The 22,848-nt window shown below is 43.7% G+C and overlaps 1 long non-coding RNA gene across 2 annotated transcripts; it reads left to right on the forward strand.

Annotated features, from left to right (window-relative positions):
* The first annotated feature begins 2,228 nt into the window (after positions 1–2,228).
* On the forward strand, positions 2,229–22,098 carry LOC137209398 (uncharacterized). 2 transcript variants are annotated; one of them, XR_010936034.1, is made up of 5 exons: positions 2,229–3,067; positions 3,201–3,355; positions 4,953–5,167; positions 6,494–6,603; positions 21,394–22,098. It is a non-coding gene; the product is annotated as an uncharacterized lncRNA (long non-coding RNA). The 2 variants fall into 2 exon arrangements; XR_010936033.1 differs by lacking the exon at positions 21,394–22,098 and adding an exon at positions 11,407–12,525.
* The last annotated feature ends 750 nt before the right edge of the window (positions 22,099–22,848 follow it).

The raw sequence follows: 22,848 nt of genomic DNA on the forward strand, positions 1-22,848 counted from the left end.
CGACTCTCCATTAATAACACTTTCTTCCTATAATGCAAATGCTGATAAAGTTAAATTAAGATAAACGTATTCCACTAATCATGAAAACTAAGAGAAAATAAATTCCCCCAAATCTACTGAGGATAAATGAGGGACTCATTTAAGAAAACACTGAACTTAAGCTTTGCTAGTAGAATATTTATATTTAAATACACATATGTGATTAAGTCATTAGTGATCAGTCAGATAGTTATAAGATATATTTTTAGCCCTCAGATAACAGCAATACATTACCAAGAGTTTATTTGCTCACCAAAGTCTTGACTAACTTGTAGATAATTAATGTGAATTATCAGCAAATGTTTTACTTCAACACAGCTATTTCCATTTTTTTAGAACACATTTGTTTACTGAACTACCAAATGCTGTAATAAACTATCTTTAGAGACTTTGCTTTAATTGGGAGAAGAATAGAAATTCCAAAGAAGAAATTCTTTCTAACAGCTAGCCAAAGGAAATGTATATAACAAAAGTAATCAATGCTAGACTTAGAAAAATTCTAATTTTATAATCATCAGTGTCTGCCTCATAAACATTAGACCACACATTTTCTATCAATTATGAGCTAGTTGTTTTAAGGCACTGATTAATCTAAGTGATTTTCTTAAAATGTACCAACGTATGTGCTGGATCTGGCCGGTACAGTGTTTGAAGTAATGGCATAAAAGCTCTGGACCATGTAAGATGGGAGAAACACCCAGAGCAGCTCACAATTATTGAGTATTTGCCAGCACAAGTAAGCATATTTAACTCAACTCTCCCAGAATTCTCCATGATGTATTCACTGTTACTACTCCTATTTTATAGATGCAGAAACTGAGCAGGGGTGAGCTGGTAAATGCGATAAGCAGGTTAGGGAAGGGGGCAGGTACCGATTTGCAGCATTTGCCAATTTCCGTGGTGTAAATACTACCCTCAAGGCTGAAGTCAAGTTACCAACATGACATCAACAGGCTTGCAATGTTCCTGAAAATTTCACAATTGGCTGTCATTAGCCAATCAAGTCACTTGCTCGAGTTCACGGGACACAATCAGTAAATGGAAGAACTGTGATTTGAACCCAGCAAGTCTGACTTCAGACAATGTTCTCAAACACTATGTTAGCTTTTTTTAGAAAGAATAACTCACAAGGGTAAAAAGAAGACAGGAAAAGGACCCCACTGTCCCCAGAGCTTCACCTGAGCCACAGGCACAATCAGGAGTAAATAAGTGTCTAATGGCTCTAACTGGAGACTTCAGTCAGAAAAAGACTGTATAATGTAATGAACTCTCAGAGGAAGAAAAATTGGCAAATTGGACAGCCCTTAAGTGTGAAGAGATGCTGTATCTTTTGTTTCTATTTTTTCATAAAAAATGCCCTGTTCCAGAGAGAACCTTAGATGGTGGGGCAGACAATGAAGCTGCCTTTATTTGTGGAGTTGCCACAAATTCCTTTAACCTCTAAGAAATGGTACACAATCAGCAGCGCTCAGCAGACACCTCCCAGGGCAATGTTCTGGAGGTTTCTTCTTGCTAGTCCCCACTCTTCATTTCCTGTCAGAGGTTTTATGGAATACCCTGGGAAGCAGAAAAGGCATTGTTTCCCCAAATCAGCTTATGAAGGGCATATACAGGCACACCTCAGGGATATTGTGGGTTGGGTCCCAGCCCACTGCAATAAAGCGAGTCACACAAATTTTTTGGTTTCTCAGTACAAATAAAAGTTATGTATACACTATACTGTAGTCTGTTAAGTATGCAATAGCATTATGTCTAAAAAAAGTGTACATACCTTAGTAAAAAAATAACGCTGTTGGAAAAATAGCACAGATAGACTTGCTCGACGCAAGATTGCCCTAAACCTTCAATTTGTAAAAAACAAACAATAACAACAACAAAAAAAAATAAGGCAATATCTGCAAAGCGGAAGAACGTGAAACACAATGACTGAGGTATGCCTATATTCGCCACATTTTTATTTACTATCTACTATGCACTTTGTAGTTTGGCACTCAAACGGCAAAGACAGGTGAGATTCCTTTTCTTTACGAGTTTCAGGCCAAAATGGTTTGTAGGCTGTCATGGGCAGGGCTGTTGATGGTGGGGGGGAGGGGAGGGGAGGGGGAGGGGAGGGGGAGGGGAGGGGAGGGGAGGGGAGGGGAGGGGAGGGGAGGGGAGGGGAGGGGAGGGGTGGGGTGGGATCAGTGGACTCATGTAGGAGATCAAGATCAAGATCCCCATTTTAAGGAGTTAGGAAGGTGGGATTGTATACCCTGAGATCCAGAAAGAGACTCAGGTTTTGTGACGCCTAACTAAGGCTTGTACACCTCGGCAGACCCACTTTAAGAAAAGTTATACCAGCTTACAAATTAGGTACAAGGGCTTGGCACAGACCTTGAAGCTTCAGCGTCATTAGCTTCATGGTCAATGCTCCATTTCTGCTAAGACTTGAAAAATAAGTAGGAATTAGCCAGGCGAGAGAGATGTAGGAACAGAGAGCTGGCCGAGGACCCGACAAACGCAGCAACAAAAGTCCGGGGTGGGAGGGCGGTCTGGGAGCTCCAGGAAGTTTTGGAGCCCTGGACGAGGAGTTAGAAGTGGCCAACGGGGACATGAGAGAGGGTGGTGATGAGGGGTCAGGTAAACCGAGGCAGGGAGTGTCAACTTTTCGCGGAGAGCAACAGAGAGCCACAGAGAGTTTGGGGAAGGGGTGTGACAAGGTCTGATTTGCATTTTTGTTGTTGTTTTTCAGATTTGCATTTTGGACCCTCACGGCCACCACAGTAAGGGGAGAGGACTGAAAATCATGTGATTATTCCCCCCCTGACCTGACCTCCATTTTCTCTGTCCTCCTCCTAAGTTGATCTTTGTTAACACAGGAGCTGAGTACCCTCGGAGCCGGGCACATGGACCCATGCTGGACCACGTGACCCTCCAGGTGGCCCTGTGCTCACACGTCCTCAAGGAGCTGAGAATACTCTTACCTGGAGGAAGCAGGTGGTTGGAAAGTGGAGAGAGGAAGAAGCAACGTGCCCAAGACCTTCTCCAGGTGTTTCCCATGTTTGGGGAGGGGTGCGGGAGGAGGCCTGCAGCCTGGATGCTCGGTAGGGGATGCGCATGCGCAGGGTCTCCGTAATGCCATTTCCTATCTGCCTGGCCTGCGACCTTCTTCCGGGCCTCAGAGGCCGAGGTGGTTTCCGGATGGAGTCGAGTTCTTGCAAATCAAAGACAAACCCCGGAGCAAGATGGACAATGAGGGTTGTCTCAAGGGGCTCAGCGGAGATGCCAAAAAAGATCCAAAGGACCTTGAAAGCAGACAAGCGGGAGAAACTGGAAGGTAGGAACTAGTCGTACGCAACATGGGGAACTTTAGAGCCGAGACTCCGTGTGTGTGTGTGTGTGTGTGTGTGTGTGTGTGTGTGTGTTAAAAAACACATAACGTGGGCTTCCCTGGTGGTGCTGTGGTTAAGAATCCGCCTGCCATTGCAGGGGACACGGGTTCAATACCTGGACCGGGAAGATCCCACAAGCCTCGCGGGGCAACTAAGCCCATGCACCACAGCTACTGAGCCTGTGCTCTAGAGCCCGTGCTCCGCAACAAGAGAGCCACCGCAATGAGAAGCCTGCGCACCGCAGCAAAGAAGAGTAGCCCCCGCTCGCCGCAACTAGAGAAAGCCCACGCGCAGCAACAAAGACCCAACGCAGAGAAAAATAAATTAACTTTAAAAAATGTAAATTTACCCTCTTCACAGTTTTTAAGTATTCACTGCAGTATGCTATATGCACATTGTTGTACAACAGATATCTAAAACTTTTTCATCTTGCAAGACTAAAATTCTATACTCCCGTTTTTCCCTGGCCCCAGCCCCTGGCAACCACCATTTTGCTTTGTTTCCATGACTTTGATTAGTTTAGATGCATCACAGAAGTGGAATCATAGAGTATTGTCCTATTGTGCCTGGATTATTTCACTTAGCATCATGTCCTCGAAGTTCATCCACGTTGTAGTATAAGACAGGATTTACTTGTTTTTTGTTTTTGTTTTTTAAAATTTATTTTATTTTTGGCTGCGTTGAGTCTTCGTTGCTGCATGCGGACTTTCTCTAGTTGCGCGAGGGGGGGGGCTACCCTTTCGTTGCGGTGCGCGGGCTTCTCATTGCGGTGGCTTCTCTTATTGCGGAGCACGGGCGCTAGGTGCACGGGCTTCAGTAGTTGTGGCTTGCGGGCTCTAGAGCACGGGCTCAGTAGTTGTGGCGCACGGGCTTAGTTGGTCCGCGGCATGTGGGATCTTCCTGGACCAGGGCTCCAACCTGTGTCCCCTGCGTTGGCAGGCGGATTCTTAACCACTGCGCCACCAGGGAAGCCCTTTAAGGGTTTTAAGGGTGGATAATATTCCATTATATGGACATATCTCAGTTTGTTTATCCATTCATCCCTCCGTGGACATGAGGTTACTTCTGTCCCCTGGCAATTGTGAATAGTGCTGCAATGACAAGGGTGTCAAGACTCCTCTTATAAAGACTCTAGGCATCTGTCAGTGGAGTGAGCTGTCAAGATTACTCTTAGAATCAGAACATTATACTGTGGGCACCAGTTCACCTACAAGTGCTGGGATCCTCCCTTCAGGAAGGGAATATCCAAGTATCCACCCAATAGGATTGTACCTCTTATAACCTACTAAGAAACTAAGATTTCCTCTCTAGCATTACATGTACACAAGTACACACATTTATTTCCCTTACTGCGAGCAACTTGAGAATAGGAACTTTGGGAACTCAGTAATTGTTGAATTGATACATGAATTTACTAGTTAGTCAATAAAATGGTGGTATTATCCCCATTTTACAGATTAGGAAATGACAATTTGCAGAGATTAAGGGACTAGGATTGTTACCGACCCGGGTTCTTGGACTCTTTTTTTTTTTTTTTTGCAGCATACGGGCCTCTCACAGTTGGGGCCTCTCCCGTTGCGGAGCACAGGCTCCGGATGCGCAGGCTCAGCGGCCATGGCTACGGGCCCAGCCGCTCCGCGGCATGCGGGATCTTCCCGGACCAGGGCACGAACCCTTATCCCCTGCATCGGCAGGTGGACTCTCAACCACTGCGCCACCAGGGAAGCCCTCTTGGACTCTTTAATCAACAGAAATTGGTAAGAGGCCAGTCGAGGAATTCAGGCGAGGCCTTATGGGGACTTGCGCTGCAGCACAAGGGATGCTTGTGCTCGGAGGGGGGCAGTCTGGTCCCTTATATGGGGTGAGGGTGGGAGCGGGTCCAGGGCTCGGGCCGGAGGGGCGGCTTAAGTGTTTTGCCCACTCCCTTGGTGGTGCTGTGTGCAGGGATCATGCCCAGTGCCCTGCTTTTGCTCCCAACTCCTCAGAAGTGGCAGTGGGTTTTTGGTCTTTTTGTATCTTGTTTTCCAAAATTTGCTCCAACTGCGCATGCATGCAGTTATTTTTAGTCCCTTATAGCTTCTTTGTATTTTGTTGCTCAAGGAGACGTTTGTCCAGGTGCAAGCACTGCAGCGAAGGGTCGCAGGTCCCAGCCTGTCTCAGGACCACTGTACTGGTGAGCTGAGAGCCAGCCTTCAAACACAAGCCCGTGGAGGCAGGACGTACCTGAATCAGACGCACAAATCAGTTCTTTCCCATGTCCCCCCGAAGCGGCCCAGAAATGGACCAAAGAGGGAGAAAGCGCAAGCATGGACCTCACCGTTTCTGAGGTGCATGTTATGGGCTGTGTGTTTGCTATTTCAGACTCAGCCAAAGCAGAAAGCCTTCAGAAAGGGTTAACAGAAAGCTCCCAATTCTATTTCCATTTGATGTCTAAGCTCACTGGCGACATCTCATCTGTAAGACAACTTTATTTGTTGAATTTAATGAGTGCCCTTGGTGACAACGGCAACACGTGTGTCAGTCCTTTTCAAACAAGGGTGCTATAGTTTGTTCCAGGATGAGAAGAAGAAAATGGGAAGACAGTACCTACACAAAGATTCTCCAAGATTTACACCAGTTGTACTGGGCATTTATAAAACCAAAAGCTATTCTGTTCTTACGGTAGCAATATTGCAAAAATGTGTTGAACGTTGTTGGTTTAGGCCAATGTATAGAGTGACATATAGAGTAATGCAGAATCCCCTAAGTGGTTTAGCAGGCTAATAAGTGAAATTTACAAGCTGAAATTATACAGAGGAAATGTCCAGTTCCTGGATAGAGTGCGCAGCAACGTACAGTTGTGTGACAGTGCGTTTGTGATGAGAAGGAAGGAATTCAGAAGATTTGACGTGGGCCACTGATGTGATGTGGGCCAGTCTGTCTTCTCTCAAAGTATTTTCGTAGTCTGTTAACCTCCTCTTGGATGGTTACAGTGACAGAACAGAGCCTGTAGTTAAGAGCTGGATAAAACATTGAAGAACTATTTAACTGCTCTGAATTCTGTCAAAGCCTCAGAATTGTTCCTCTGATGCTTTATTCCTCAGTCTAGTTAACGCTGTAAAAACCCATCATGAGGAGAGATCTCATCTGGACCCAGCAATCTCAGTTCTAGGAAAGAACCTCCGCTCACGTGCATAAGACAATAGGCATAACAGTAAGTACAATAAGACTTTAATAGGGAAACACCTTAAAGAGGCAGCACAGCTCAGCCGTTAGGATGAAGACCCTGATGTGACAGATCATCTGGGTTTGAATCCTGGTTCTACCACTTATCTGCTGTGTGACCTTGAATGGGTTACTTAGCCTCTCTGTGTCTCAGTTTCCTCATCTGTAAAATAAGAATGGTAATAATAGTACCTGCCATGAGGATACATGAACGAGAATTTGTAGAGCCCTTAGAACTGTGCCTAGCAGATTGTAAATATTGTACACATGTCCATCCCATGGGAAAATGCCGAAATAAACTGTGACATAGTCATCCAATGATGCAATCTCGTAGTAAACAGCAGCCAAAATGAACAAATTAGGTCCACACATATCACATAAGACAGGTATTGAAAATAGAACGAGCACGTTATAGAACAATAATTAAAATACGCTGTTTTGGTAAATTTGAAAAGCAAAACAATATTACATATTTTGATGGACACACACAGAGACATAAAATGTAAAAACACGAGCCAGAGGCTATCCCCCAAATTCACTGTGTTGGATAACTCTGAGAAGGGAACAAAGCTTCAGCTCTACCTGCGACAAAGTTAGCATCCCCCGGGACAGAGGGTTTCAAACGTGTGCAGGTAGATGGGCTGCTTTGGAGGTGGTCCTGAATCAGAGTGGCTCTGCCTTTATCTGCTGTACGTATTTGCATGCCACTTAAGGTCCCCACCCCCAAGAGCGCTGCCTTAGCACCCTGCATTGTGTTTCTCTTTTCACCGTTAGAGCCAGGGCCTGCCTCAGTGTCTGACTCTCAGCAGCTCCTTAATTACTTGTTGAATTCAATTTTAAAACAGGATATTTTAATTTTTTTTTTTTGCGGCAAAGTAAGGATTTGTTTGCAGGGCATCAAGCAAGGGAGCGGGAGACAAATCTCAGAGCTACTCCAACTTGGGCTTTGTGCTAGGGGTTTTTTTTAAAAGGGGAGAAACAGGCTGGGATTAATCATCATCTAGTGACAATTCCTTTAATTAATTAATTAATTTATTTATTTTTATTATTTTTGGCTGTGTTGGGTCTTCGTTGCTGTGCGCAGGCTTTCTCTAGTTGCGGTGAGTGGGGGCTACTCTTCGTTGAGGTGCGCGGGCTTCTCATTGCGGTGGCTTCTCTTGTTGCAGAGCACGGGCTCTAGGCATGTGGGCTTCAGCAGTTGTGGCACACGGGCCCAGTAGTTGTGGCACACGGGCTTAGTTGCTCTGCGGCATGTGGGATCTTCCCGGACCATGGCTTGAACCCATGTCCCCTGCATTGGCAGGCATATTCTTAACCACTGCGCCACCAGAGAAGCCCATCTAGTGACATTTCTGTGACATTTCTTAGTCATAGTTTCATGAGTCAAGGTGTCTCTGGTTTATGATTCTCAGGCCAGGTGGTCCGTGGCTCGGGCATCAAAGCAGGACATTGTATGTTTTTTTAAATTTTCTTTATTGAAGTAGTTGATTTACAATGTTGTATTAATATCTGCTGTACAAAGTGATTCAGTTTTACATATATATATATACTCTTTCTTTTAATATTCTTTTCCATCATGGTTTATCACAGGATATTGAGTATAATTCCCTGTGCTATACAGCAGGACCTTGTTGTTATCCATCCTCCCTCTCTCTCTCTCTCTCTCTCTCTCTCTCTCTCTCTCTCTCTATATATATATATATATATATATAGAAAGATATGAAAGATATGAAGATATAGAGATATCTTTCTATAAAGATATAGAAAGATATGAAAACCCATGCTAAAAGCTGTGAGTTAGCTGTGTGATGGGTTAATCACAAAGGAGGGGGTGGTGGGTTCAAAACAATGAAGGATGTCTTAGCGCAATGGATTTTCAGCCATTGCACAGACATGCAATGAAGTGCTGAGAACTAAGCGCCAAGATGATGGGCGTGCCGTTAAGGTGATTCTGAACCGCAAATGCGTCATCACTTCAAGGTTGCACAGTAAACAGAAGGCCCACCTTCCACTAGCTCATCCTTCTGGCTTGTCACTCCCTCACAGCCACATTCATCCCTCTTCTTCATCCCCTCGGAGGGGAGGCCTCCAGCACACAGATCCCTTACTTCCTCGCAGTCACACAATCCTTTCTTTTCCTCATTTCTCTGCCTCATCAAATTAGGGTCTGCGATCCATCACTTCAACCTCCCTCTTGCCGATTTCCTAGATTCCCTGACCCTGCCTTCTTTGAGCCCACCTGGCAGAATCCCAACCCTGGATAAACCCAACGATAATCTTTTCGGTGCCCTTCACCCTCAGGCTGCTGATCTGTGGAAGAAACTCACGAAGCACGATGTGATGCAGGAAATAACCGTTGCAGTGGTGGCCTCCAGCTCACCGCCGTGCAGACCCTCCCAGAGGCCACAGAACAGAAAGCCTCACATACCACATGAAGGAGCTTGCATGGGTTATCAGATCCACTTAAAAGACACAGGAAGAAGCAAGGGGAAGGACAGAGGGTAGGTTAGCACCCTGAGAATGGGTTGCAGGCAGGGCAGAAGGAGGACACCACCAGAACCCTGTGCTCTGCACATTTGGTTGTCTTTTTTTTTGTTTTTTTTAACCATTTTTAAAGTCTTTATTGAATTTGTTACAGTATTGCTTCCGTTTTACGTTTTGGTCTTCTTGGCCTCGAGGCATGTGGGATCTTAGCTCCCTGACCAGGGATCGAACCCGAACCCCTTGCATTGGAAGGCGAAGCCTTAACCACTGGACCTCCAGGGACACCTCCCCACACACATTTGCTTGTCGTGTTTCTCCCTCTGCCACACGATCCTTCCTCGCTGATCTGGTTACGAGGGCCAGAGTAGGGGTTGGACAAGAGGAGTCAGCAGGTCAAAGGTGCCTGGAGCCAACATAACCTTCCCTATCAGAGAGACTCGGGACAGTACACCCAGCCAGTGGAGCTTCCCAATAGCTTGATCATCCTCCAGGCCTTTTACCTGCATCCGGGGGGCAGAGCATACATGGGGCAGGGTAGGTGACAACAGGTATGGCCAGTGTAGTAATGGCATCACCGTCAACCTAGAGGTGGCAGGACTCATGCCTTATGAATATGTAAGGTCCATTTTGGTGCTCCCAACCCTTCAGTGTATCATTGACACTCTCAGTTGCTTCATCTTCTTTATCTGTATTTAGCACCCATGTGCTTCATTTATTCTATCTTTAACATGTCTTACAGTTGAGTCCTTAAAACATTTTATACTTTCTGCCTCTGCCTCACAAGCTAATTGCTTGTTATCTATCCCAGTTGCTTTTCTTGTTTGCTATACAGCAGAATTGAATTTTCTTTTTTTTTTTACATCTTTATTGGAGTATAATTGCTTTACAATGGTATGTTAGTTTCTGCTTTATAACAAAGTAAATCAGTTATACATATACATATGTTCCCATATCTCTTCCCTCTTGCGTCTCCCTCCCTCCCACCCTCCCTAGAATTTTCTTATATAATACTTTAAGCATCTACATTTCTGGGATATTCTTCCCTTGCCCTTGCTTCACCGAGCTCGCTCCTTCCTCTGCCAGCCTTTCCTCATGCTTTACACATGGTCATGCCCCCTTGCTGGAGGGTCACAAACACCTCGTCCTTCCTCCCTGGTGACACTGATCGTCATCTCCTGGACTGGCCGAGCTCCTTGAGGGCAGGAGCCATGTCTGTCTTACACTTCGCTGGATTCGGGCGCATAATAATTGTTAAATGGTTGAAAAGGAGTTAAACCTATGAGAAGTGGCCAGGCATATCAACAGGAGGTATTACAGTAAGTCCCTGTTCTCTTTCCCTGTTAGAGTTTATGTCCTATCACTTTCTCATTTCTGGTGTGCATGGGCTGTGCTTGAAAACTCCTAAAACATTTCACCCTTTCTTATGACCTAGAACTTGTACTCAACTCTCATACTGACCCTAGGAGGCGCACCTCCTCTCCGAAGTCTTCCTTAACCTTCCCAAGCTTGGTGTAATTCCAGCAGCACCGGGGTTTCCTTTTCCCTGTAGTGCTGATCGCATTTGGTGATTGTTTATTAGCCCATCGATCTACTAGTCTTTGCCTCGCTAGCGTTTCCACTCAGTGCTTGCTACACGGCAGATGCTCGACTCAGCATTGACGGAGGAGCGTGCAGAGGCAGGCCTAGGCATCAGTCCTCCTTTCTCTTGGGCTTCCGCATGATCCTGTTTGCCTTCAGAGGTCCAAGCTCTCCTGAGCTGAAGACACCCTAGGCCAGGGACTTCCCTGGTGGTCCAGTGGGTAAAACTCCGCACTCCCGGTGCAGGGGGCCCGGGTTCGATCCCTGGTCGAGGGACTAGATCCCGCATGCTGCAATTAAGACCCGGCACAGCCTAAATAAATAATTTTTTTAAAAAGTTATATTAAAAAAGAAAAAGACATCCCAGCCCAGCCTTGTCCCTCCAAACTCATGGGCAGCTCAAGAGAAGCCCAAGTTGAGGAGGAGAACAGTGGCCCTTTCCCTCCTCCCGCCCAAGACTCCGCCACCCCCAAAAGCATCCTGGCACGTGTCCTCCAGAAGCTCATGTTTTTCCTTGAATCATATCACAGGTCCTCCTGGAGAGTAAAATGAGGGGTCAGAGGGAAGCCTTTATGTCCTCCCTGAGGCCAGATCAAAAAGAAGAGAATCTGTGTGTGTCCCTGAATTCAGGAAGCAGATATTCACAATCAACCTCTTTGTGAATGTCATTCGATAAATGGGTGTTATAGCAGAGAAGTGATTTTCATCATCATCATTTGTCTATTTTTAGGCCAAGGACCTCATCTGACATTGCAGGGGCCCCTGTGCTGTGTCAATCTCACTGTCCCACTGTTTACAGCTTTGCAAATGTGGAGTGGCTGACACTTTCATGCCACCTTGTCCCTTTGGACCGCACGGACCTCCTTCCTGATCCCTTCACTCAGAGGGTACAAAGGTATTTTACTAGCCTGACCTTGACTGGCCCAGTCCCCTTCCCATGAGGTCTGGGGGCTGTTCTTGCTTCTCTAAGAGGTTGCTTGTTTTTCCCAGTTCTCACCCTCCCTGCATCCATGCCCTTAGCATGTGGCTTTCACAGCGCCTCCTGCTGGAGGTGGCATGTATTTCACTGCACACTGACTGGGCGTGGCCTGTGGACGTGACGTCACACCAGTTCTGAGCCTTGACCTTAAGAGGGCTCGCGTGTTTTAACCCTCCTGTGCTTCTGACTCTGCCATAACAGGGACAGGTAGTGGCTGTCCCTTCAGCATGGGCCCCAGAGCAAGACAAGCAAGGCAGAGCTACCCCAACCAACTCACAATCTACAGCTGTCACCCCTGCTGACTTGCAGGTACATGAACAAGAGGGAACACTGAGCTTTGGTGTGGTTTCTTACGCAGCCGTTGCTAACTAATACAGCTCTCTACCCTCTGTGTTCCTCTAGCCTCATAGAAGAAAGGAAACTAACATTTTCTAAGCACCTGCCAAGTGTTTTCACATACAGTATTATATTTAATTTTTCAAATGTCCTATGAGGTAGGCATTCTTTTTCACGTTCTACAGACAAGGCACCTGAGGCTCAGAGAAATTAAGTAACTTATCCGAAGTTATCATTTTAGCAAGTGACAGAATTAGGATTCCAAACCAGGTTTTCACACTTCATGAGAAACACCACTTGCACTGCCGAATCCTTTATAGAAATCAGATGAGGTCACTGGAGCATCTGATTGCCATCTCCATGGCAGGTAATTATAGGTTTTGTACCCCAACGTGAATTCATCAGGGGAAAGAGATAGTCACCTCATTGTGTATAAACCAGAAGGAAAAACTGTTTTAGCATTGTGTAAGATGGGATCTGGCACCGCTGTCACAGAGGAAACTCACCTTAATACTTAGGTCAATATGAATAATGATCCCCATGCATAATTAGCTATTTGGAATTACCTTTTCTCTTTTTTTTTTAGATTTTAAAAAATAAATTTACTTATGTAATTTATTTTTGGCTGCATTGGGTCTTCGTTGCTGTGTGCGGGCTTTCTCCAGTTGCGGCGAGCGGGGGCTACTCTTTGTTGTGGTGCGCGGGCTTCTCATTGCAGTGTCTTCTCTTGTTGCGGAGCATGGGCTCTAGGCACGTGGGCTTCAGTAGCTGTGGCTCGTGGGCTCAGTAGTTGTGGCTCGTGGGCTCTAGAATGCAGGCTCAGTAGTTGTGGCACACAGGCTTAGTTGCTCCGTGGCATGTGGGATTTTCCCAGACCAGGGCTCAAACCCGTGTCCCCTGCATTGGCAGGCAGATTCTTAACCACTGTGCCACCAGGGAAACCCTGGAATTACCCTTTTACCTTTTAAAATCAACATATCATCCTGTCCTCTGACTCAGAATGGCTCTAAGATATGCTTGCTGGATTAATGTAGTGTCATTTTGGAAACCTAGTACCATCCTCCCTGCTAGCATTTGAAATTCATTTCTTATAAAATTATCACTCTGCAGTTCACCACAAGGCTTCTCTGTACAAATTTTGGTCAGAAAGCTTTGAAGTAATTTTAATGGTGTATCTTGGGCAAATATAAAAACAATGTTGATTTTTAACCTAAACGAAACACAGAAGTGTGGGAGAAAAACTTGTTTTTCTTTGATCTCCTAAAAGCAAGATTCCTAACATATCTCAAGGTACCAAATGAACAAGGAGAAACAAGGTGAAAAAATCAGTGCAGAGAAGAGTACAAATGAATCTCTTCCTGTGTACATAAACCCAAGTCACTCTAAGAGTATTAAGTTATGGAATTTTATAATTTGAGAAATGTGTACACTAGTCCCCCCTTATACACAGGGGATTATATTCCAAGACCCCCAATTTCAGCAGCCTGAAACCACAGCTAGTACCAAACCCTATATATACTATGTTTATTCCTATCCATACATACTTATGATAAAGTTCAATTTATAAATTAGGTACAGTAAGAGAGATAGAAAATATAAAATAGAACAATTATACCCATATACTGTCACAAAAGTTGTGGGAATGTGGTCTCTCTCTCTCTCTTTCAATATCTTACTGTACTGTGTTCACCATTCTTCTGCTTGTGATGATGTCAGATGATAAAATGCCTGCATCATGAGATGAATGAAGTGAGCCAGTAGAATTTCCTAGAATAAGGGCATTTTAGGGAGTCTTACAGAGACCACGGACACTTCCTGTTTGTTGTCAAAGCCATTAGTGACTCTAGCTTTGCCAATTCCAGGGTGGCCGGAGGATCCATCTCAACAGCCGTGACCTCTGTAATGTAGCAGGGCATTTGTCTGGGGTAGATCCTCCAGGACGGAGACCACTAGCCATGAAATTGGCTATGGTTAATATTGTGGATGGCTTTTAGCATTTCCATTAAGCTGAAGAGGAAATGGAGGAAGTGACAGAGTAATGCAGCTCGTTAAATTAAAAAAAGGCAGAAGACTCAGCCCTGGAAGTTTGAATTCTGGCCCTAGTCCAAACGTTGCAATTTGTTTGTCCCCAAATTCCCTTGTAGGGAAACTTGTCCCTGGGTCAAGATGTACCTGAATAATTGGGATCAAGTTGTAAAGTTGAAGAAATACTGAATTAATGTATGTCCAGTCCTTTGGGGGGTTTTGTTGTTGTTTATTTGCTTGTTTTAAAGCAACTGTTAGAATTAATTTCATTTTCTTAACTTGGTGATCTATTTTCCAAGGGTTAAGTTTGCATCAGCCTCGTTTCAGTCTAGCTGTCTTCATGTTTAGAGGAGAGCAGGAAACACACTTATCGACTTTACCCATGTGTCTTCTTATTTAATGTTCAGAACAACTCACTGAAGTACGCCCTCTGAGTCTCATTTCACAGATTAGGAATTTGAGACAAAGAGGTTAAGTATTTTCCTTGCTTAAGGTCACATAATTCATAAATGCAAATCTGGGTTTTGAACTCAACTTTGTCTAATGGGCCTGCAAAGAATTATTCTAATGTTTTGTGTTTTTTTTCTTACGAAGTTTTCTGAATTTTAAGTCTTTTGGTAATTAGATTCTGCCAGGATGGCCTGAATAATGTGTGCTTTTTCACCTTACCATTCTCAACTTCTAAAAGTTTTTCTCTTTGGACATCTCTAGTCTTATCTTTGACAACAAGAATTTTGGTATCATATGTAATCATTTAAAAATATTTATAATCTCTCCATAGCAAGGTCCCCCAAGATCTATCAAAATTGGACTTGGCTAAAAATTTATGTATACACATAAGAAGTGTGTTCATAGAGCGATGCACGTACTGAAACTGAACTGCTGACATTGATAGAAGTTATTCTGTATTAGGAGGAAGAGAGACGTTCATCTTTTAAAGGTAGAATGGCTCAGAAAATACAACACAACTAACATATTTTATAATTGCTCAAATATTATTTCCTCTTTGAAAACTGATAGAGATGTTTCTTTTCATAAAAAGGTACAAAATGAATTTTCCCAAAGTAAAATCTAAATTGAAATCTGTTTTCAGCATATGCCTGGGGCTAAACTAACCTTTATCAATACTTAGTTGCCTTTTCAAAAAAAACAAAAAGGCAAAAAGAGGCAAGCTTTTTTTTTGTTTGTTTGTTTCCGGTACGCGGGCCTCTCGCTGTTGTGGCCTCTCCCGTTGCGGAGCACAGGCTCCGGAAGCACAGGCTCAGCGGCCATGGCTCACGGGCCCAGCCGCTCCGCGGCATGTGGGATCTTCCCGGACCGAGGCACGAACCCTTATCCCCTGCATCGACAGGCGGACTCTCAACCACTGCGCCACCAGGGAAGCCCAGAGGCAAGCTTTTACTGCCACCTACCGGTAGAAAATGCAATCGCCTGCCAAGTGCAAGGAAGGAAAGAATTGGAGGGAGAACCTGAGCTTTGGATGGGGTGACCCTATGTCCACATTTACAGAAATTCCCCAGTGTCCTGGCATCTATCCAATTTAGCACTTGTTCGGTCCCCTTTTGCTCTCAAAACTCTGATGTGGATGATAAATTATATGGCTATTACTGGCTCTTTCCATACATCATATAAAATACTCAAGTTAGTCTTAGACTCCCACCTAAATGCACATACACTTCTTCATTCTGAGCCCTCCTCCCAGCTCTGATCTTCCTCTTTCCTGTCTTCACAACCAAGCTTCGTGAAAAAGTAATCCGTATACCATTTCCACTTCATTACTTATTATTCTTCCCTCAGCTCACAGTACCCTAACTAGCTTAAAACTGCGAGTTACCTAGCAACATCAAATTAGTAGACACCTTTCTGTCTTTGTCTTAGTTAGTTCGGGCTGCTGTAACAAAGCGCCATAGACGGGGTGGCTTATAAACAGCACAGATTCATTTCTCATGGTTCTGAAGGCTGGAAGTCTGAGATCAAGGTGCCAGCATGGTTGGGCTCTGGTGAGAACCATCTTCCCGGTTGCGGATTGCAAACTTCTTGTTGTAGAAACTGGTAAAAGGGAATGACCTAGCTCTCTGGCCTCTTCTTATAAGGGCACTAATCTTGTCATGAGGGCTCCACCCTCATGGCCTTACTACCCCCCAAAAGCCCCACCTCCAAATACCATCACTGTTGGGGGTTAGATTTCAGTATATGGATGTGGGGGACACATTCAGTCTATAAGTGTTTACCTCACTTCATACAGTGACAGCACTGTTCACGTTCGCTTGTCCTCCCTCCCCACCTCACCCTTGTCTTCTGTGACACTTTCTCCCGTTTTCCTCCTGTATTCTGACTTCCTCTCAGTGTCCTTTGTAATTTCCTCTTTCTCTGCTTGCACCTATAAGCTTGTGTCTCTGCTACACTATCCCTGGGTAACCACACGCCATGGATTACTACAATTAACTTGGTAAGGATTTCTGCGTTCATTCACTCAGTCATTCATTCAGAAATACTTATGCAACACCTACAAAGTGCCATGTTTTGGGATATGGCCGTGAACAAAATGGAGGGGGAAAAGCTCCTGCTCTATGTGGGACAATTAAAAAAAAAAAAGTAGGTCGGACAGTATGTTAGAGGGTGATAGTGATGTAAAATAGAATAGTGGAGGTTAGGAGTGGGGGGGGGGAGGTTGTAATTTTCAGTGGAAAGGATGGGGAGGGGTTCATTGAGAAGGTAGCAATTTAGCTGACTTGAAGGAGGCGAAAGAGTGAGTCATGAAGATATCTGGGGAAAGAGCCAAAGGAGCAAACAGTGCAAAGGTCCTAAGGCAGGAATGTACCTGTCATATTCAGGGGGTGGCAAAGAGGCCAATATGGCTCTGGAACAGAGGCAGTGAGGTGGAGGGCAATAGGGGATGAGGTTAGAGGACCTGTAGTCTACTTTGAGAACTTTGGTTTCCCTGTGAGTGAACTGATGACCCTTTGCAAGATTTTAGGTTGAGAAATGGGGTGGTCTTATTTACGTTTGAACAGAATCACCGTCTTAGGTCAGGTTTCCCGGGAAACAGACTCAAACTCAGGTAGCGTGCGGGAGGTTTACTGGCAACTGCTCTTGGAGACACGTATAAGGGAGTGAGGGCAGCAGGATTGGGCAGAGGAAGAAGTTGAACTGGGATGCAGTTGCAACAGAGGCCATGGCACGGTTCTTTAGTTACCCCGAATCTTTTCACCCCTATTTAACTCGTCATTGGCTGCAGGTTGCCTCAGCGGGGGGAGCTGTACCCTTAGGCGAGGCAGCACCCTTCAGCTAAGAGCAGTTCCCAAAAGGAGATTCAACTGAGAGTCATCAGCAGTCCGCTCTCCGGCCAGAAAGGGGGATCTGGGTGGCACACCACTGCATCCCCTCAGTCTACCCTTTGCACCCCTCAGCTAGATCTGGTCCATTTAGTTCCCTTCTGGACGCATTCTGCCACTTTCTGGTCGGCCCTTGCTTCCAGTAGCTTGTCTCAGAGTGCAGATGCTACTCCTCTTCCTCTCCTGTTCCTGGTAGATACCCCTCCCCGTCAGCCAGTCCCTTCTCCACACAGCAGTGTGAGTGATCCTGCTAAAACATAAGGCAGACCATGTTACTCCCCCACTCAAAGCCATCAAGTTAGTACTCTCCATTTCAGGGTGAAAGTGAGAATCCTTTTCATGATTTATATCATATTCTTGCTGGAGACTACATCTCTAACCTCATCCCCTATTCTTCTCCTCCTTATTCATTCTGCTTCCCTTACACCAGCCTCCATTTTGTAAGACAGTTTGGTAGTATCTATTCTCCTATTCTTCTCAGAGAAGCCCTGAACAAGTAGGATAATCAAAATACAAGAGTCAAGATGCCTCAGACCGAGATGTTAAAAGAGTTCCATCTGGTGGTGGAAAAAAGGCTTTCTTCTGCAAAGATTATCTGCCACATCATTTAAATTAATTCTTAGCTTAAAAGAATTCAACGATTGGCTGAAAAAGAAAGAGAAGTAATCATTTAAATAGTACACATTACTTGGACAGTGTGTGCCCTAGGTCCTAAAACCCTTGAAAAGAATGTGATTGGTTTTAAAGGTTTCCTGACTATTGGCCCAGAGACGTGAACTTTATTGTTTAAGTGACTGATAAGCAAGATGGTTTCCTTGGGGAAGAAAGTGAATGATTGAAGAGCTGCAGGGAAACATTAATGACAAAGAATTAGGAGAAAAAAATCCACAGATTTTTGCAAACACAAAATCACATACTATGCTTTTTTGGCTATTTAAGAGATATTCAAGGGTAATTTTTCCTTCGCTGTTGGCAAATAAGAATTGGACCCTGTTTTAAAAAATGGGCAGAGGATCTGAATAGACATTTTTCCAAAGAAGGCATATAGATGGCCAACAGGTACATGGAAAGGTGATCAACATCACTAATCATAAGGGAAATGCAAATCAAAACCACAATGGGATGTCACCTCATACCTGTTAGAATGGCTTTCATCGTGCAGGAGGGAGGAGATATGGGAACATAAGTATAACTGATTCACTTTGGTATAAAGCAGAAACTAACACACCATTGTAAAGCAATTATACTCCAATAAAGATGTAAAAAAAAAAAAGACAAGGAATAACAAGTGTTGGTTGGCAAGGACGTGGAGAAAAGGGAACCCTTTTGCACTGTTGGTGAGAATGTAAATTGATGCAGCCACTATGGAAAACAGTATAGAGGTTCCTCAAAAAATTAAAAATAGAGCTATCATATGATCCAGCAATGCCACTTCTGGGTATTTATCCAAACCCTGAGTTGTCAGATGATGGTTAGCATTTTTTAGCAACAAAGTATTTTTTAATTAAGGAATGAATATTTTTTTTTTAGAGATAACGCTATTGCACACTTAACAGGCTACAGTATAGTGTAAACATAACTTTTATATGCACTGGGAAACCAAAAAATTCATAGGACTCGCTTTATTGCGATATTTGATTTGCTGCACTGGTCTGTAACAGAAACCACAACATCTCTGAGATATGCCTGTATTGATCAGACTTCATGGTTAGAAATGTCCTAAAATATGGGAAAAATGAAAATATTGATTATTTGAATTCATAAAAATTTTAAATGTTTTATGTCCAAAAAGTCATAAAATTAAAAGACAAGAAAAATGGGAAAAATATTTTCCACAAATATAATGGATTAATATCCTTAATATATAAAGGGCTCTTACAAATAGGTAAGAGGCAAAATACACAGGTAATTTACAGAAGAAGAAACAGAAGCACCTAAGAAACATAAAAATATTTAATCTCACTAATGAGAAAACGTTTCACCCCTTGAATTAGAAAAGAATTTTTTCTTAAATGCTAAGGTAGGTAGGATGAGATAGAAATGTACTTGTTAAAGGCAGACATACACATTGATACAATGCCAGTATGTACAAAGAGCCTTAGAATAATATTTAAAAAGGAAATCATCTGAAATGCACAGAAGTGCCAGTATTATTTATTATAGTAGAAAAAATGGAAAGAACCTATACATCCAATAAGAGGAGAACAGGTAAGAAATTATAGTGTGAACAAATGATTGTACAGTTGTTATATTTTCTAAGACTACTAATTAAATGCAAAAATGCTTATTTCTATGGTAGGTGAAAATAAATGGATATAAATTTGTATTTACAGTATGATTGCCAATATTTTTAAATGGAAAAAAGCAATATATGATTGGTATTTGGTGTGATTTAATTTCTTCTTTATATTCTTCTGAATTTTCCAAATTCCTGTTTATAATTATGTATTACTTTTGTAGTCCGAAAAAAAAAATCCTCCTCAGAGCCTGCAGGATAAAATCTAAATTCCTTAGTATAGCATATGATGATCACCTTCTCACCATTCCCCAGTCCTAACTTTCTTAAGGTCCTACCAGACTGCTTGCATTTCCCTAATTGCCATGTCATCACTGTCTCGGGGTTGTCTTTATTATTTATTTATTTTTGCCTAGGATGCTCTTGAATGCCCTTCCCACCCTCTGGTCCCTTTTATTTCAATCCCACAGCCACTCCGTGGGGTGGGTCAGATAACTCCTCATTTGTGCTGCCATCATTCTCTATGATTCCTTTCTCATAGCCCTTCCCACACTTAATTGCAATCAGAGTGACCAACCATCCTTGGTCTGCCTCTCCCGAATTCGAATTCTCTGTTAACTTGTTCACTCCACAGACTGTTTACATTGTCTCTGGGTTTTAAATTTTTTATTCTTTCCATTATACGGATTGTCTCTCTTACATCTTTACCCACTAAAGTTTTTCAGGTGGTAAGAGATAACAAGTAGGTGGAATGATGACTGCTGATCCTATCAACAGTTGATACAGGCAGCTCCCACTGTGGTGAGAGATGAAGATGCTAAAAAGGCCTGTCAGGTGCCAGTGAAGTTTCCTTCACAGGTTAAATCATCTTGGTAATTGGAAGGAACATTGTGATTAGTTAATATATTAGGATGGTTTTTTTTATTCCTCCCTTTAGTGCTCCTTGTAATTCTGAACAGTTGTTTAAATACTGCTATTTAATACTGTTACCTGCCCCATTTCAGTCCCACATTCCCAATTCCTGTACCCTGCTCTACTTTTCATATTTTCTGTAGCAATTACCATCTTCCGTGTGCCAGTAAAATGTATTTCTTTATTATATCTATAGTCTACAGTCTGCCCCTGCTGCCACCATCACAGGACAAGGACCTTTGTTTTGTTCATCAATTTATCCCAAGCACCTACAAAAATGCCTGGCACATAATAGGAGCTCCATAAGTATCTGATGAATTAATAGATCTGCCTAAATTGGGGATTATTCCTCTTTTGGGCTTAACTCGTTATAAACCTTTAATCACAAAATGAAAATTTTAGGATTTCAAGAGAGGCATTTTAATACTCTTCTTGAGGATAAAAAACAGGACACCCTTAGTGACAACCAATTATTACTTTCTTGACAATTTCTTTACTTGAAATGTAGAAAGCAGGTTAGCAAAATTTCTAAACAAAGAAGAACTTCTAACAGGGAATATGTAGACATTATGTATTCTCCTTCCTTACTGCAATATGTAAACATTCTGGGAAAAGGGTGCACAGACCTTGGGGACATTTGCTCAGGAGCCACAAAGATCACAGCCTACTAATTCCATGTTTCCCACAAGAAGGACAAATTGTTCTTTGTTGTCTTCAGGGTATTCAGGGGCCATGGAGAATACTAGGGGCCCTGAAGACTCCCAAAACTGTTTACAAACAGTATTGTTTCTCATATTTGTATAATATACTGCGACAGCCGCCAGCTGCCTATGAGATGACCCCCAATCACCCTTGCCTCCTGGTATTCACAACCTTCTGTGGTCCCTCCCACAGTGAATCAGGGCTAGTCTGTGTTGACTGCAGAAGTGACAGTGTGTGTCTTCCAAGCATTCATCATAAAAGGCATTGCACCATCTCCACCAGTCTCTTGGGTCTCCAACTCTTGGGGAAGCAAGTCGCCATGGTGTGGGGACTCTAAAGCAGCTCATTGGAGGGACTTCCCTAGTGGTCCAGTGGGTAGGACTCTGAGCTCCCAATGCAGGGGGCCTGGGTTCGATCCCTGGTCGGGGAACTAGATCCTGCATGCATGCTCCATCTCAGAGTTCACATGCTGCAACTAAGAAGCCCGAATGCCACAACTAAAGATCCCACATGCTGCAACTAAGACCTGCATGCTGCAGCCAAAATAAATAAATAATATTTTTAAAAATAATAAAGCAGCTCACTGGAGAGAGCTACTTAGAGAGGAACTTAAAGAGGCGGAAAGGCAGTACCAACTTGCCGGCCATGGAAGTGAGCCACCTAGGAAGTGGATTCTTCAGCACCAGTCAAGACTTCAGATGACCACAGCCCCAGCTGACATCTGCCTGCAACTTTATGGGAGACCCTGAACAAAAATTTAGCCCTCCAATTCCTGGTCCACAGAAATTGTGAGACATAATAAATGATTATTGTCGTTTTAAGAGTTTGGGAGTAATTTGTTAGGTAGCAATAGATAACCAATGAATATACAAATCCCTTTAAAGGGAAAAAATTACTTCTGACCCCATATTAATTAAATTATTTTTATTATTTTACTTGAACAGTACAAACATACAGTATAAACTCTTTAGGCTTATAGCTTTTATACAACTATTATAAGAAATTTTAAAATTAAATATAATACAGGCCATATTACAAAACAATCAAAAAGTAATTTTAATTTCTGCTGAAATTAAATTGCCACTCAAGGAGACTATGGTACTGACAGTGCCTAAAGACGTCTCCTCCTGGACTGTTCAGTGACTTTGAATCAATTACCCTTTTTTCCTTAAGCCTGTTCGAAGTGGATTTTCTGTGGCTTTCAACCAAGACTTTCCCCAACAATATAGTTAACTTCTGTTTCCACAATTTGGGAAAACTTAAAAAACAAATAAACGGAACACCACAAGCCAGGCGCTCATTTTCCTCCTCTCCTCCGTCGTCTTAACATCGGTACCTTGACCGTCTCGCCCCTTCACCCACACGGCCTCAACCAGGGCACTCGTGCGTTTGGCCGCGGGCGGGTCCGAGGGGTCAAGTCCTCGGGCCAGTGGGCAGTACTTTATCCTTAAGGGGCGCTGCAGGGGTCCTGCCCACAGGTGCTTCGGAGCCCGCGTCCTCTCGGCCCTCCCGACTCACGTCCTGTAGCAGGTGTGTGTGCGCCTCGTTCTACTGGCAACTTTCCAGCGCTAGTTGGACACCCGGGCACGTGAAATTTTACTCTAGATTGGACCGTCGCTGTCGTACTCCACAGCTTGATCCCCTGGG

This window comes from Pseudorca crassidens, chromosome 16, assembly GCF_039906515.1.
Source record: "Pseudorca crassidens isolate mPseCra1 chromosome 16, mPseCra1.hap1, whole genome shotgun sequence".
Classification (NCBI taxonomy): Eukaryota; Metazoa; Chordata; class Mammalia; order Artiodactyla; family Delphinidae; genus Pseudorca; species Pseudorca crassidens.